This window comes from Bufo gargarizans, chromosome 6, assembly GCF_014858855.1.
Source record: "Bufo gargarizans isolate SCDJY-AF-19 chromosome 6, ASM1485885v1, whole genome shotgun sequence".
NCBI lineage: Eukaryota > Metazoa > Chordata > Amphibia > Anura > Bufonidae > Bufo > Bufo gargarizans.
This window is the reverse complement of record NC_058085.1, coordinates 160,721,792-160,736,919: the sequence shown is the minus strand read 5'-3', so window position 1 is coordinate 160,736,919 and position 15,128 is coordinate 160,721,792.

Below are 15,128 nucleotides of genomic sequence, written 5' to 3'. Positions count from 1 at the left end.
AAATTGGGAATTGTATTTCAACCCAGAACAAAAAATGTGCTTTGACGGACACTAAATAACTTTCCCAGCCACAACAGGACAGCGGTAACGAGAGATTTAGCGGGATATAAATTTGAGGCCTAGTATTTAGGCGCTGGGTGACCGGTATGGATTTAGTGACAGAATTAGACTGGGATATGCACAGTAGCGTGTGTGTGTGAAGTTATTCTGAATGACCCTATGTGCACCTTGAATATTATATACCCTTTTAGGGATAGATTTCAAATAGCTCTGATATAGCAGAAACCACTAAATTATGAAATTGCTAAATTGGGAATTGTATTTCAACCCAGAACAAAAAATGTGCTTTGACGGACACTAAATAACTTTCCCAGCCACAACAGGACAGCGGTAACGAGAGATTTAGCGGGATATAAATTTGAGGCCTAGTATTTAGGCGCTGGGTGACCGGTATGGATTTACTAACAGAATTGGACTTGGAAATGCACAGTAGCGTGTGTGTGTGAAGTTATTCTGAATGACCCTATGTGCACCTTGAATATTATATACCCTTTTAGGGATAGATTTCAAATAGCTCTGATATAGCAGAAACCACTAAATTATGAAATTGCTAAATTGGGAATTGTATTTCAACCCAGAACAAAAAATGTGCTTTGACGGACACTAAATAACTTGCCCAGCCACAACAGTACAGCGGTAACGAGAGATTTAGCGGGATATAAATTTGAGGCCTACTATTTAGGCGCTGGGTGACCGGTATGGATTTAGTGACAGAATTAGACTGGGATATGGCCAAAAAATAACCACACTATTGCTGGTTAAATGCACTTGGTGACGGGCGCAGCTTGCCCCTGATGTAGTATATGGCCAAAAAATGAACAGACTATTGCTGGTTAAATGCACTTGGTGTCACAGCTTGACCAACCACACTACTGAGGGTTAAATGCACTTGGTGACGGGCGCAGCTTGCCCCTGATGTAGTATATGGCCAAAAAATGAACAGACTATTGCTGGTTAAATGCACTTGGTGTCACAGCTTGACCAACCACACTACTGAGGGTTAAATGCACTTGGTGACGGGCGCAGCTTGCCCCTGATGTAGTATATGGCCAAAAAATGAACAGACTATTGCTGGTTAAATGCACGTGGTGACGGGCGCAGCTTGCCCCTGATTTAGTATATGGCCAAAAAATGAACAGACTATTGCTGGTTAAATGCACTTGGTGTGATAGCTTGACCAACCACACTACTGAGGGTTAAATGCACTTGGTGACGGGCGCAGCTTGCCCCTGATGTAGTATATGGCCAAAAAATAAACAGACTATTGCTGGTTAAATGCACTTGGTGTCACAGCTTGACCAACCACACTACTGAGGGTTAAATGCACTTGGTGACGGGCGCAGCTTGCCCCTGATGTAGTATATGGCCAAAAAATGAACAGACTATTGCTGGTTAAATGCACTTGGTGACGGGCGCAGCTTGCCCCTGATTTAGTATATGGCCAAAAAATGAACAGACTATTGCTGGTTAAATGCACTTGGTGTGATAGCTTGACCAACCACACTACTGAGGGTTAAATGCACTTGGTGACGGGCGCAGCTTGCCCCTGATGTAGTATATGGCCAAAAAATTAACAGACTATTGCTGGTTAAATGCACTTGGTGTGACAGCTTCACCCTGATGTAGGCTTTAGCCAAAAAACAACCACACCATTGAGGGTTAAATGCACTTGGTGACAGGCGCAGCTTGCCCCTGATGTAGTATATGGCCAAAAAATAAACAGACTATTGCTGGTTAAATGCACTTGGTGTGACAGCTTCACCCTGATGTAGGCTTTAGCCAAAAAACAACCACACCATTGAGGGTTAAATGCACTTGGTGGCAGCTTGTGCTGGCACACCACAAGACACAAAATGGCCGCCGATCACCCCAGAAAAATGTGACTGACAAACGGTCTGGGCAGCCTAAAAACAGTGAGCAATTGAGTATCAGCAGCTCAATGATCCACAGCTGCAGATCGATCAATAATCAAGTACTTTGGAGGAGTTAATCTGCCTAATCTCGCCCTACTGTCGCAGCCGCAACCTCTCCCTATGCTAATCAGAGCAGAGTGACGGGCGGCGCTATGTGACTCCAGCTTAAATAGAGGCTGGGTCACATGGTGCTCTGGCCAATCACAGCCATGCCAATAGTAGGCATGGCTGTGATGGCCTCTTGGGGCAAGTAGTATGACGCTTGTTGATTGGCTGCTTTGCAGCCTTTCAAAAAGCGCCAAGAAAGCGTCACAAAAGCGCCAAGAAAGCGACGAACACCGAACCCGAACCCGGACTTTTACGAAAATGTCCGGGTTCGGGTCCGTGTCACGGACACCCCAAAATTCGGTACGAACCCGAACTATACAGTTCGAGTTCGCTCATCCCTACTCATGACCTTGGACATAAACGTGGTCCCTTGGTCAATCAGAACCTCCTTGAAAAAACATCTCCATTAACTCCTTAGCTATGAGTTTGGCTGATGTATGCAGTGGCACCGCCTCCAGGTACCAAGTGGCATAGTCGAAGATGACCAAGATGTGTTACCTCAATAAAGAGTCCAAGTGGACATCCCTCTGGCAGTTGGCTCCCAGCCGCGCCCATTACTTCAGAGCCCAGCACCGCCCCACTGCTAATTTATTCACTTCTCTTCACGTAATGTTTGTGCAGCGCCTGTAATCCCGCGCATGCACATGTCATTGCCCGCGTGGTGTCCTGGCATCGGCCTCACAGAAGTCATTGTGCTGCTGTCTTTCATGAACTCGGTTAGACATAGGGCTGTTATTTCAGGTGGTAGATATGAACCACAGTTGAATTTTTGGCATGTGAACAGTGGCATACTTATTTAATGTGTAAAAGCAGTGGTACATTTGATTATAGGACTAGGATTGTCACGGCTGTTTGAGGGTAACAAGAGCAAACACAGTGAAAAGAGCTACTGACCGGACCCAAACTAGGGAAGATAAGGGGTGACCCCTGTCAGACCCTCAAAGGTCTCCCTATGCTGCTAAAGCACATGCCTGGATCCAAATGGTGGAAGGAGGCATGCCCGCGTACCTCAGACTGATGGCCACTGTAACCCCTACAATAGTGGAAGGGGCACGGCCACCGGTGCCCTACTCAGTATATGGAGGGAACCGTGGCCACCTCAGATCCAGTCAGAAAATAATCAGGTAAACAACAATATCTGCACACTTAGCTGAAGGAGATGCAGCCGCAGAGAAGACGGATCCAAGGACAGCTGGCAATATCCGGAGTGCTTGCTGCAGCAGAAACCAGGTCCAGTGAACTGATAGCTTACAAGTGAAGTTACTCAAGCCAGAGCTACAACTGAAATGAGAAATATAATCCACGCCCTGCAACAGGAGGAGGGGTGATTTAAAGGCAGGAAAATCAACTGCAGGAGAAACAGCTGAGAGTAAAGACCTCATCACAGGGGCGGAGAAACAGAACAGTGAGAACACCTCCAAGCTCTAAGTGACATCATCGCAGGGGTGGAGACACAGAGCTGTGAGAACTTCTCAAAGCTCTGGTAGTGACAAGGATTGTGTTATTATCATTTGATGCTGTTCTATTGCTTTATTTTGTTATGGCAGTGCAATATAATCGAGTTTCATAGATTTATCCACCTTTATATTGATTCATTTATCTTAATAAATAGAACTAAGGAGATATTTAGACTGGCGTACACTTAACAGCCAATATCATGATTTGTTAGTCAACAGTGTTCACAAGATACTGTCCCCTAAACCTATTATACTGCTCTTTCCGTCCTTTTGTAAGGCAATGGAAATGTACCCACTGCAGCCCGAAAGTAACTAGTAGCTGTGACTCTGTCACTCTGATGGCCAAAAGGAAGAAAAAGTGCTGGCAGAGAGGACAGGATAATTGAACTGTAGTGGCACAGTTCAGCCACTAGATGGTGGTTTTATACCATTAATATGACTGGTGCTCAACTTCACTCTGGAAGCTGAGTGGAAAAATGTGCTGGACCTCTTGCAGTGAGGGAGAAAGCCTGATCTTTCTGAGAGGACATTGCTGGTATCCGATGCAATCAAACCACAGGTATCACAGGTTGCTTTACAGGCTGTGACTTTGGTTGACTTAGTTTAGCTGAGCCTCGTCCAGTAGTCAGGAACCGCCCTTTACTCAAATAAACAAACTAAGCGTTCCAGTTCCTGAAAAAAGATTAAAGGGCTTCTGTCACCCCACTAAAGTGATTTTTTTTTTTTGGGCTAGTGAAATTAGTTATATTGTGATATATGACAATATAATTGTGTTACTTACTTTGATCCAGCAGTTTCTGCAAAAAACGAAGTTTTATAATATGTAAATTCGGTCTCTACCAGCAAGTAGGGCGTCTACTTGCTGGTAGCTGCTGCAGAAATCCGCCCCCTCGTCGTGTTGATTGACAGGGCCAGCCGGGATCTCCTCCTCCGGCCAGCCCTGTCGGCATTTCAAAAATCGCGCGCCTCTGTTGATTCGGCGCAGGCGCTCTGAGATGAGGAGGCTCGTCTCCTCAGAACTCCCTCAGTGCGCCTGCGCCGATGACGTCTTCTATTTCGGTGATGTCATCGGCGCAGGCGCACTGAGGGAGTTCTGAGGAGACGAGCCTCCTCATCTCAGAGCGCCTGCGCCGAATCCACACAGGCGCGCGATTTTTGAAATGCCGACAGGGCTGGCCGGAGGAGGAGATCCCGGCTGGCCCTGTCAATCAACACGACGAGGGGGCGGATTTCTGCAGCAGCTACCAGCAAGTAGCCGCCCTACTTGCTGGTAGAGACCGAATTTACATATATTAAAACTTCGTTTTTTGCAGAAACTGCTGGATCAAAGTAAGTAACACAATTATATTGTCATATATCGCAATATAACTAATTTCACTAGCCCAAAAAAAAAATATCACTTTAGTGGGGTGACAGAAGCCCTTTAAATATTAATAATGAAAACACTTACGTTTTCCGAAAAAGATCCCTAATAACAGCCTCCAGGCATCCCGACCCTACAAATATCCTTAGTACATAACAATAGAATCGGCAGTAAATTTGTATCTACATTTCGCAAGTACTTAACCCCTTATGGACCTGACTCATTTTCACGTTAAGGACCAGGCCATTTTTTGCAAATCTGACCAGTGTCATTTTATGTGTGAATAACTTTAAAACGCTTTTACTTATCCAGGCCATCTGAAATACATAGTAATACCTCAAAAATAGTTATTACTTTACATTCCCCATATGTCTACTTCATGTTTGGATCATTTTGGGAATACCATTTTATTTTTTGGGGACGTTACAAGGCTTAGAAGTTTAGAAGCAAATATTGAATTTTTTCAGAAATATTTCAAAACCCACTTTTTAAGGACCCGTTCAGGTCTGAAGACACTTTGTGAGGCTTACATAATATAAACTACACCCCTCAAGGTATTCAAAACGGATTTTACTAACTTTGTTAACCCTTTAGGTGTTCCACAAGAGTTAATGGCAAATGGAAATAAAATTTCAGAATTTCCATTTTTTGTCAAACATCCATTTTTTCAAGTAACAAAGCAAGGGTTAACAGCCAAACAAAACTCAATATTTATTGCCCTGATTCTGTAGTTTATAGAAACACCCCATATGTGATTGTAAACTACTGTACGGGCACACAGTAGGAAGTAGAGGGAAAGGTGCGCCGTGTTGTTTTTGGAAGGCAGATTTTGCTGGACTGGTTTATATACACCATGTCCCATTTGAAGTCCCCCTAATGCAACCCTAGAGTAGAAACTCCATAAAAGTGACCCCAGTTTGGAAACTACGGGATCATTTTTGTGAGGCAAGGTTACAAAAAATTGAAATTTTGAAACTTCATCTCCATTTGCCAATAACTCTTGTGGAACACCTAAAGGTTAACAAAGTTTGTAAAATCTGTTTTGAATACCTTGAGGGGTGTAGTTTCTTAGATGGAGTCACTTTTATAGAGTTTCTACTCTAGGGGTGCATAAGGGGGGCTTCAAATGGGGCATGGTGTAAAAAAAACCAGTCCAGCAAAATCTGCCTTCCAAAAACAATTTTTTCCTTCTGCACCCATATTTCCTTCTGCGCCCTGACGTTTGGTCATACAGCAGTTTACAACCACATATGGGGTGTTTCTGTAAACTGCAGAATCAGGGCAATAAAAATTAAGTTTTGTTTGACTGTTAACCCTTGCTTTGTTACTGGAAAAAAAATTGATAAAAATTGAAAATTTGCAAATAAATTGCTGTTTTGGCACCGTTTTTATTATTATTATTTTTTACTCTGTTCATTTGAGGGATTAGGTCATGGGGTATTTTTATAGAGAAGATTCTTATGGACGCAGCAATACCTAATATGTCTACTTTTAAAAATGTATTTAGGTTTTACACTATAATATCCTTTATTAAACAAAAAAAAAAACTGTCTTTTTTTTGTTTTTAGCCAATTGGGGCTCATTTTTTACAGGATGAGAGGATGATTTTATTGGCACCATTTAGGGTGCATATAACTTTTTGATCGCTTGCTATTACACTTTTTGTAATGTAAGGTGACAAAAAAATATCTTTTTTTTACACCGTTTTTATTAGATTTTTTGACTGTGTTCATCTGAGGGGTTAGGTCGTGGGGTATTTTTATAGAGCAGATTCTTACGGACGCGGCAATACCTAATATGTCTACTTTTTTTTATTTATTTAGGTTTTGCACTATAATATCCCTTTTTAAACCAAAAAAATTAACATTTTAGAATCTCCATAGTCTGAAAGTCCGTTTTTTTTTTTTTTGTCGATTGTCTTAGGTAGGGGCTCATTTTTACGGGATGAGAGAACGGTTTTATTGGCACTATTTTGGGGTGCATATGACTTTTTGATCGCTTGCTCTTACACTTTTTGTGATGTAAGGTGACAAAAAAAATGTTTTTTTTACACCGTTTTTATAATAAAAAAATTGACTGTGTTCATCTGAGGGGTTAGGTCATGGGGTATTTGTATAATTCAGGTTCTTACGGACACGGCGATACCAAATATGTCTACTTTTTTTATTTATTTTAGTTTTACAAAATATCATTTAAAAAAAAAAAAATTTTGTTTTAGCTTCTCCAAAGTCAGAGAGCTATAGTTTTTTAAATTTTTATTTTCTGGGCGATTGTCTGTGGCTAAATAGAATTAAAATTGGGGAAGGGGATTATAAATTTAGTACTCCATGGAAGTGTGGTACTCCCTGAAGCAACCGTCAATGCAGAAGCCCGGATGATCAGGGCATGTGTCAAACTGAGTGGTGGTGTCCTTCCGTATCCCCCTCCTGTGACATAGAAACATAGAAACATAGAATGTGTCGACAGATAAGAACCATTTGGCCCATCTAGTCTGCCCAATATATCTGAATCCTATGAATAGTCCCTGGCCCTAACTTATATGAAGGATAGCCTTATGCCTATCCCATGCATGCTTAAACTCCTTCACTGTATTTGCAGCTACCACTTCTGCAGGAAGGCTATTCCATGCATCCACTACTCTCTCAGTAAAGTAATACTTCCTTATATTACTTTTAAACCTTTGCCCCTCTAATTTAAAACTGTGTCCTCTTGTGGTAGTTTTTCTTCTTTTAAATATGCTCTCCTCCTTTACCGAGTTGATTCCCTTTATGTATTTAAAAGTTTCTATCATATCCCCTCTGTCTCTTCTTTCTTCCAAGCTATACATATTAAGGTCTTTTAACCTTTCCTGGTAAGTTTTATCCTGCAATCCATGTACTAGTTTAGTAGCTCTTCTCTGAACTCTCTCTAGAGTATCTATATCCTTCTGGAGATATGGCCTCCAGTACTGCGCACAATACTCCAAGTGAGGTCTCACCAGTGTTCTGTACAGCGGCATAAGCACTTCACTCTTTCTACTGCTTATACCTCTCCCTATACATCCAAGCATTCTGCTGGCATTTCGTGCTGCTCTATTACATTGTCTTCCCACCTTTAAGTCTTCTGAAATAATTACTCCTAAATCCCTTTCCTCAGATACTGAGGTCAGGACTGTGTCAAATATTCTATATTCTGCCCTTGGGTTTTTACGCCCCAGGTGCATTATCTTGCACTTATCCACATAAAATTTCAGTTGCCAGAGTTCTGACCATTCTTCTAGTTTTCCTAAATCCTTTTCCATTTGGCGTTTCCCTCCAGGAACATCAACCCTGTTACATATCTTTGTGTCATCAGCAAAAAGACAAACCTTACCATCGAGGCCTTTTGCAATATCACTTATGAAGATATTAAACAAAATTGGTCCCAGTACAGATCCCTGTGGAACCCCACTGGTAACATGACCTTGTTTTGAATGTTCTCCATTACCTACAACCCTCTGTTGTCTGTCACTCAGCCACTGCCTAATCCACTCAACAATATGGGAGTCCATGCTCAATGACTGCAGTTTATTGATAAGTCTTCTGTGTGGGACAGTGTCAAAAGCCTTACTAAAATCTAGATATGCGATGTCTACTGCACCTCCACCGTCTATTAGTTTAGTCACCCAGTCAAAAAAATCTATAAGATTTGTTTGACATGATCTCCCTGAAGTAAACCCATGTTGTTTTTCATCTTGCAATCCATGGGATTTTAGATGTTCCACAATCCTATCCTTTAATAGGGTTTCCATTAATTTGCCTACTATTGATGTCAGACTCACTGGTCTATAGTTGCTTGATTCCTCCCTACTACCTTTCTTGTGAATGGGCACGACATTTGCCAATTTCCAATCTTCCGGGACGACTCCTGTTACTAATGATTGGTTAAATAAATCTGTTAACGGTTTTGCCAGCTCACCACTAAGCTCTTTTAATAATTTTGGGTGTATCTCATCAGGCCCCTGTGACTTATTTGTCTTCACTTTAGACAGCAAACTTAGAACATCTTCCTCTGTAAAGACACATGCATCAAACGATTTATTAGTCATCCTTTCTAGTGGAGGTCCTTCTCCTTCTTTTTCTTTTGTAAAAACTGAACAGAAGTATTCATTAAGGTAGTTGGCTAGCCCTTTATTCTCTTCTATATACCTTCCGTCCTTTGTTTTTAATTTAGTTATTCCTTGTTTAGATTAAGACTGAGCTAGTTTTTCTTCTGCCTGCGCTTTAGAAGTTCTTATAACTTGCTTGGCCTCTTTCTGCCTAATCTTGTAGATTTCCTTATCTTCATTGCTCTGGGTTTTTTTATAATTACAAAATGCTAGCTTTTTATTTTTAATGATTTGGGCCACTTCTGCTGAGTACCACAGTGGTCTCTTCCTTTTTTTGCTTTTATTGACAAGTCTAATGCAATTTTCTGTTGCCTTCAATAATGCACCTTTTAAGTAGTCCCATTTCTCCTGGACTCCATGTAATCCGTTCCAGTCTGATAAGGACTCATTTTTGACTAATTTCATTTTTGAAAAGTCTGTTTTTCTAAAATCTAAAACTTTTGTTTTTGTGTGGTGGGACTCTTTCACAGTTCTTATATTAAACCACACTGACTGGTGATCACTAGATCCCAAGGTTTCGCCTACAATGACATCATATACCGAATCCCCATTTGTGAATACCAAATCCAAAATGGCCTCCCTCCGGGTTGGCTCCTCAACCATTTGTTGTAGGGATAACCCCAGTAGGGAATTTAGAATATCTGTACTCCTGGTAGAACTTGCTATTTTGGTTTTCCAGTTTTTATCTGGAAGATTGAAATCTCCCATGATGATAACTTCTCCTTTCATTGTCATTTTAGCTATTTCTTCAACTAGTAGATCATCTAGTTCTTTAACTTGACCAGGTGGTCTATATATCACACCTACACGAGTTACTGCATGATTAGCAAACTGCAACGTAACCCAAACTGACTCTATGCTGGCCTCACCAACTTGTATTAGGTTAGATTTAATGCTATCTTTCACATACAGGGCCACTCCTCCTCCTTTCTTGCCTTCTCTGTCTCTTCTGTATAAAGAGTACCCTGGTATGGGTATGTCCCAGTCATTTCTTTCATTAAACCATGTCTCCGTAACAGCCACTAAATCTACATTCTCAGATGCCATTATTGACCCAAGCTCATTTTTTTACCTAAACTGCGAGCATTTGTAGACAGGACTCTGAGCATATCATTTCTTAACCTCTGTGCTTCTGACCTGTTCTGGCATTGTTTCGGGGGGCAATTGGACTCTTTTATTTTCACTCTTTTGCCCCCCCCCTTCCTAGTTTAAATACTCTTTCGCAAATTCTTGGAGTTGTTCACTAAGTACATTTGTTCCTTTGAGAGAAAGATGCAAACCATCTTTTTTGTACAGTTCCTTTCTATTCCAAGTAGAGCTATCATGAAATGACATACTCTGATAGGGCTAGAGGACCGTTGCCACAGTACCTCGCACAGGGACAGGGGTGATGCCATTGCCGTGAATTGCGTACAGTACAAGGACGACATCCCTCTTGTACTTATATCTGACCAGCAACAGGTTTCCACTGGTAATGGCACGGGTCTCACCCCTGGGGATAGGTACCTGGAGGGGGTAGGTAGGGAGGCCGCATTGATTTTTCCGCACGGTCCAGTAGCTTGACGCCATACCTCGCCCGCTTAGAGGGAACATACTGGCTGAAAATGAGTCTCCCCTTGAAAACAATGAGAGACGCATCAACGCATCCCTTCCAGGTACATAGGGCTCCAAAAATTTGACCCTGAAGTGATCGATGACGGGCCTGATTTTGTACAGGCGGTCATAGGCAGGATCACCTCGAGGGGGACATGCTGCATTATCTGCAAAATGCAGGCATTTCCGAATGGCCTCAAAACGGGAACGTGTCATGGCCATACAGTAGAGTGGGGTCTGGTAGAGGACGTCCCCACTCCAGTACTGCCTGACACTGGTTTTTTTTACTAGGCCCATGTGCAGCACGAGGCCCCACAACGTCCTAAGCTTATTACTGGCACTTGATGGGGGGCTTATTACTGGCACATGATGGGGGGGCTTATTACTGGCACATGATGGGGGGGCTTATTACTGGCACATGATGGGGGGCTTATTACTGGCACTTGATGGGGGGCTTATTACTGGCACATGATGGGGGCTTATTACTGGCACATGATGGGAAGCTTATTACTGGCACATGATGGGGGCTTATTACTGGCACATGATGGGGGGCTTATTACTGGCACATGATGGGGGCTTATTACTGGCACATGATGGGGGCTCTTGTTACTGGCACATGATAGGGGGCTCTTGTTACTGGCACATGATAGGGGGCTCTTGTTACTGGCACATGATAGGGGGCTCTTGTTACTGGCACATGATGGGGGCTCTTATTACTGGCATATGATGGGGGGCTGGGGTCTTATTACTGGCACGTTATTGGGGGCACTTATTACTGGCACATTATTGGTGGGCACTATAGAGGCATCTATTGAGGCCACAAAGAAGGGGTATTTTATATGGGGGGGCTCGGTACAGTAGCATTTTATACTGGGACACATTATTGTGGGTACTATGGGGAAGGGGGAAGAGGAGCACTATGGGGGCATTTACTGGGGGCACATTATGGGGACATTAGCTCAACTGGAGGCCTTACAAGGGTGTATTTTTTGCATTGTCACATTATAAGGCGAATTATTTCTACTGGAGGGGGCATTATGGTGGGCTTTATTACTCCACCATGGTATGACCCCCTAGTAGCAGCACCAGCCTCTCCCTGCTCTGCTATCCTTCTGCCCCTTCTCCAAATCCTTATTATGAAATCTTTCTCATTAGGATAAAACACAACAGCAGCTCCAACGAGCCCCCCGGCCAAGTGTTGAAGTGGTGTCCGAGATCCCCAAGGGTCAAGACAAGTAATTGTAAGTTTTAATGTGAAATATGTTTGTTATACACATATAGCATACACTGTGCCACACAATATACAGTATACCGCTGCACTCTGCCACACAATATACAGTATACCTCTACACTGTGCCCCACAATATACAGTATACCTCTACACTGTGCCCCACAATATACAGTATACCTCTACACTGTGCCCCACAATATACAGTATACCTCTACACTGTGCCCCACAATATACAGTATACCTCTACCCTGTGCCATACAATATACAGTATACCTCTACACTGTGCCACACAATATACAGTATACCTCTACATTGTGGAGTCTGTTCTATAAGCACCCTTGTTTTGTGGCAGCTGACAGAAAATAATCTGGAAGTGCCCCCCCCCCCCACCCCCGAGACCAGGCCCTGGATCCGCCACTGGTCTGGACCGCTCACAGGAGTTTACATTTCTTCTAAACTGTAATCCGTATCCTCTGACCTGCAGAAATCAGCACTAGCTCGGTAACAACTAACCGGCAGTGCCTGTTATAGGGAGGGGGATCTGTGGATGACACTGTTATAGGGAGGGGGATCTGTGGATGACACTGTTATAGGGAGGGGGATCTGTGGATGACACTGTTAAAGGGAGGGGGATCTGTGGATGACACTGTTATGGAGGTGGAAATGGGGATGACACTGTCATGGGGTGGATCTGTGGATGACACATATAGCATAAGTGTCTATATACGGTATGTGTCATCCACATATCCCCCCCATAGCAGTGTCATCCACAGATCCCCCTCCCTATAAAAGTGTCATACACAGGCAACTAGGACATGTTGAAATCTGAGTGATTTTTTATTTATTTTTTAAACCACAGACAGCAGGACTTTTCTTACCTGTTGCGGTTTAAGTTAATGGGTAAAGTATCGCAGCATTTCTAAGCATACTTGTGTAAATGTATTGTTGTTATAGCTGCCCCCCCAACTTTTGTCCTGGCCCCTAGTGTGCCCCCCAAAAATTTTAAAGCTAGAGACACCACTGTTTTAAGGACTATTGTGTGTGGTGGCAGCAATATAAAATAGCCATCATTTTTAATACTTTTTCTATAGAGGGTGTCTGCAGTGAATTGTGACATCTGTGCAATACCTTCTGTGTGTCAGGGCCAGAGATAGGAAGAATATAAGTGAAATCTATTTTCCTTTATCGTTCTTTTTCCATATACTGTGCTTGCTGTGAACTGTGACATCCATGCCACATCTTGTGTGTCAAGCGTGCATAATAACATTTAATATGAAGAAGGCGAGCATTAAGGGACGGGGAAGTGGCCATGATGCGGATGGTTCACGCAGAGGCTGTGGCCCTGGGCGCGTTAAAACTGTGCCTGCTGCCAAAGCACAAGAAAAACAATCATTCACGATACCTAGCTTCATGTCCCAGTTTGCAGGGTGTCGCAGGACTAAACTCTTGAAGTCAGACCAGTGCGACCAGGTGGTTGGTTGGATTGCAGCAGATAATGCTTCCAGTTGGTTAAGCACCACCCTGTCTTCCACCAAGTCCAGTCTCTGTAGCCAAGAGTCTGGTCAACAGAATCCTCACCCTGATCCTCCTCACTCCCACCATGGACAGTCTGGCCAAACAAGTGATCCCACACTCAGAAATTCCAAGGAGCTCTTTTAATCGTCATTACTTGATTTGGCCTTCTTGCCAAGCACGCTTAAAGAGGGACATGAGATCTTGTGCCCTGATTTCTGAGACACAGTTGCTAATGAGCCAACCGCAATTACCGTCTCAAGAGGTTGATGAAGAGGATGAGACACAGTTGTCAATCACTGAGGTTGTGGTTAGGTCAACAAATCAAGAGGATAATCAGAATGAGAAAGTGGAATTGGAGGTGGTGGACGATGAGGTCACTGACCCAACCTTGAAAGGTGGAAAGCCGAGTGAGAACAGCAGTACAGAGGGGGATGGATCTGCAGCACCGCAAAAGGCTGGAAGAGGCAGTGGGGTAGCAAAAGGGAGAAGGTGGGCCACACCGCATAGGTCCGCAACTGTTCCACGGAGCACCCCCTTGAGGAAATCTCCCTTGTCAAGAGGTAGGTGCTCCGCAGTATGATGCTTTTTTGAGGAAAGTGCAGATGACAAAAGAATAGTAGTTTGCAACCTGTGCCATACAAAATTTGGCCAGGAACGCTACATTTCCCTGACGACACACTGGGTGAACGTTGTGGAGGTCGGGAGCGAGTCGTACCCTGGGATGGCACAGGATTGCAATGCCGACGCTGAGGATTGCAGGCTCTAATTCCATCAGGGTTTCCGCCAGCACCTACGCTAGTGGCTCCAACCCCCACTTCTCCTCCTCCACTTCCACCTCTGAATTATTCCAGTCAGGAATTAGCCGGTAGCAGTGTAGCACTGCAGTGGGGAAGTGTCAACAGGCCGCGCTGAAGCTGAAATGCTTATGGGACAAACAGCAGACCGCAGCAGAGCTGTTGCAGGGGATAAGAGACCAGCACTTCAAGGGTTAATTTGCCATATTCGTGTAATGGTGCCGCTTCTTCATGCCCTTCAGAAGCGGGAAAACTCAAGAACGCCCTCTCAAGAGCGCGAAAATTCCAAATACGCCCCCCTAGAAGCGGGAACACTCAAGCCTGCCCACCAAGAACTTTGCAATGTGAGCCAAGGGAGTGAAGACCCCTCCCTTTGGGCTCCACCCTCATTTCTTGTGCTGAGTGGGAGAGGAGATGCAGGAAACATGGCACTCCCATCACACAAGTGGGACCAAATGGCGATCCAGGGAGAACAAGTCTATGAGACTTACCCGCCGGAGATCCGGGTCTCCCAGCTCGTGAAGAAAGCTGGCCCCTGCACGTTTGTAGTGTCCCCAGATGCATGCCACGACTGGTGGAGAGACAGCCGCCGCCGTACAAGTCAAGATGGCCGCCGCTCCCGCGGATGATGACGTCCTATCTCCAGTCCGGACCCCGGAGGCTATGGATTCCTCCGCGACGGTTGTGCAGACGGGCAAGATGTCCCCCAAGATGGCCGCCGGCGATGAACCTGCTCCCGTGGAAACCACCACCGACCAAGTTGCCCAGGCCCAGACCCTGGACATACCTGCACCGTTGACAGCGTCTGCAGTCCCAGAGACAGCCGCGATCAGCCCAACCGGCCGCGACATCAAGTAGGAGCAGTCGCACTCCCTGAGGCCCCGGTCTGAAGCTGCATCGTGCCCGGTGGACTCTGACACCCCTCGCAGGCCAAAACAGGCTCCACTATACACACCTGCTGGTGCGGT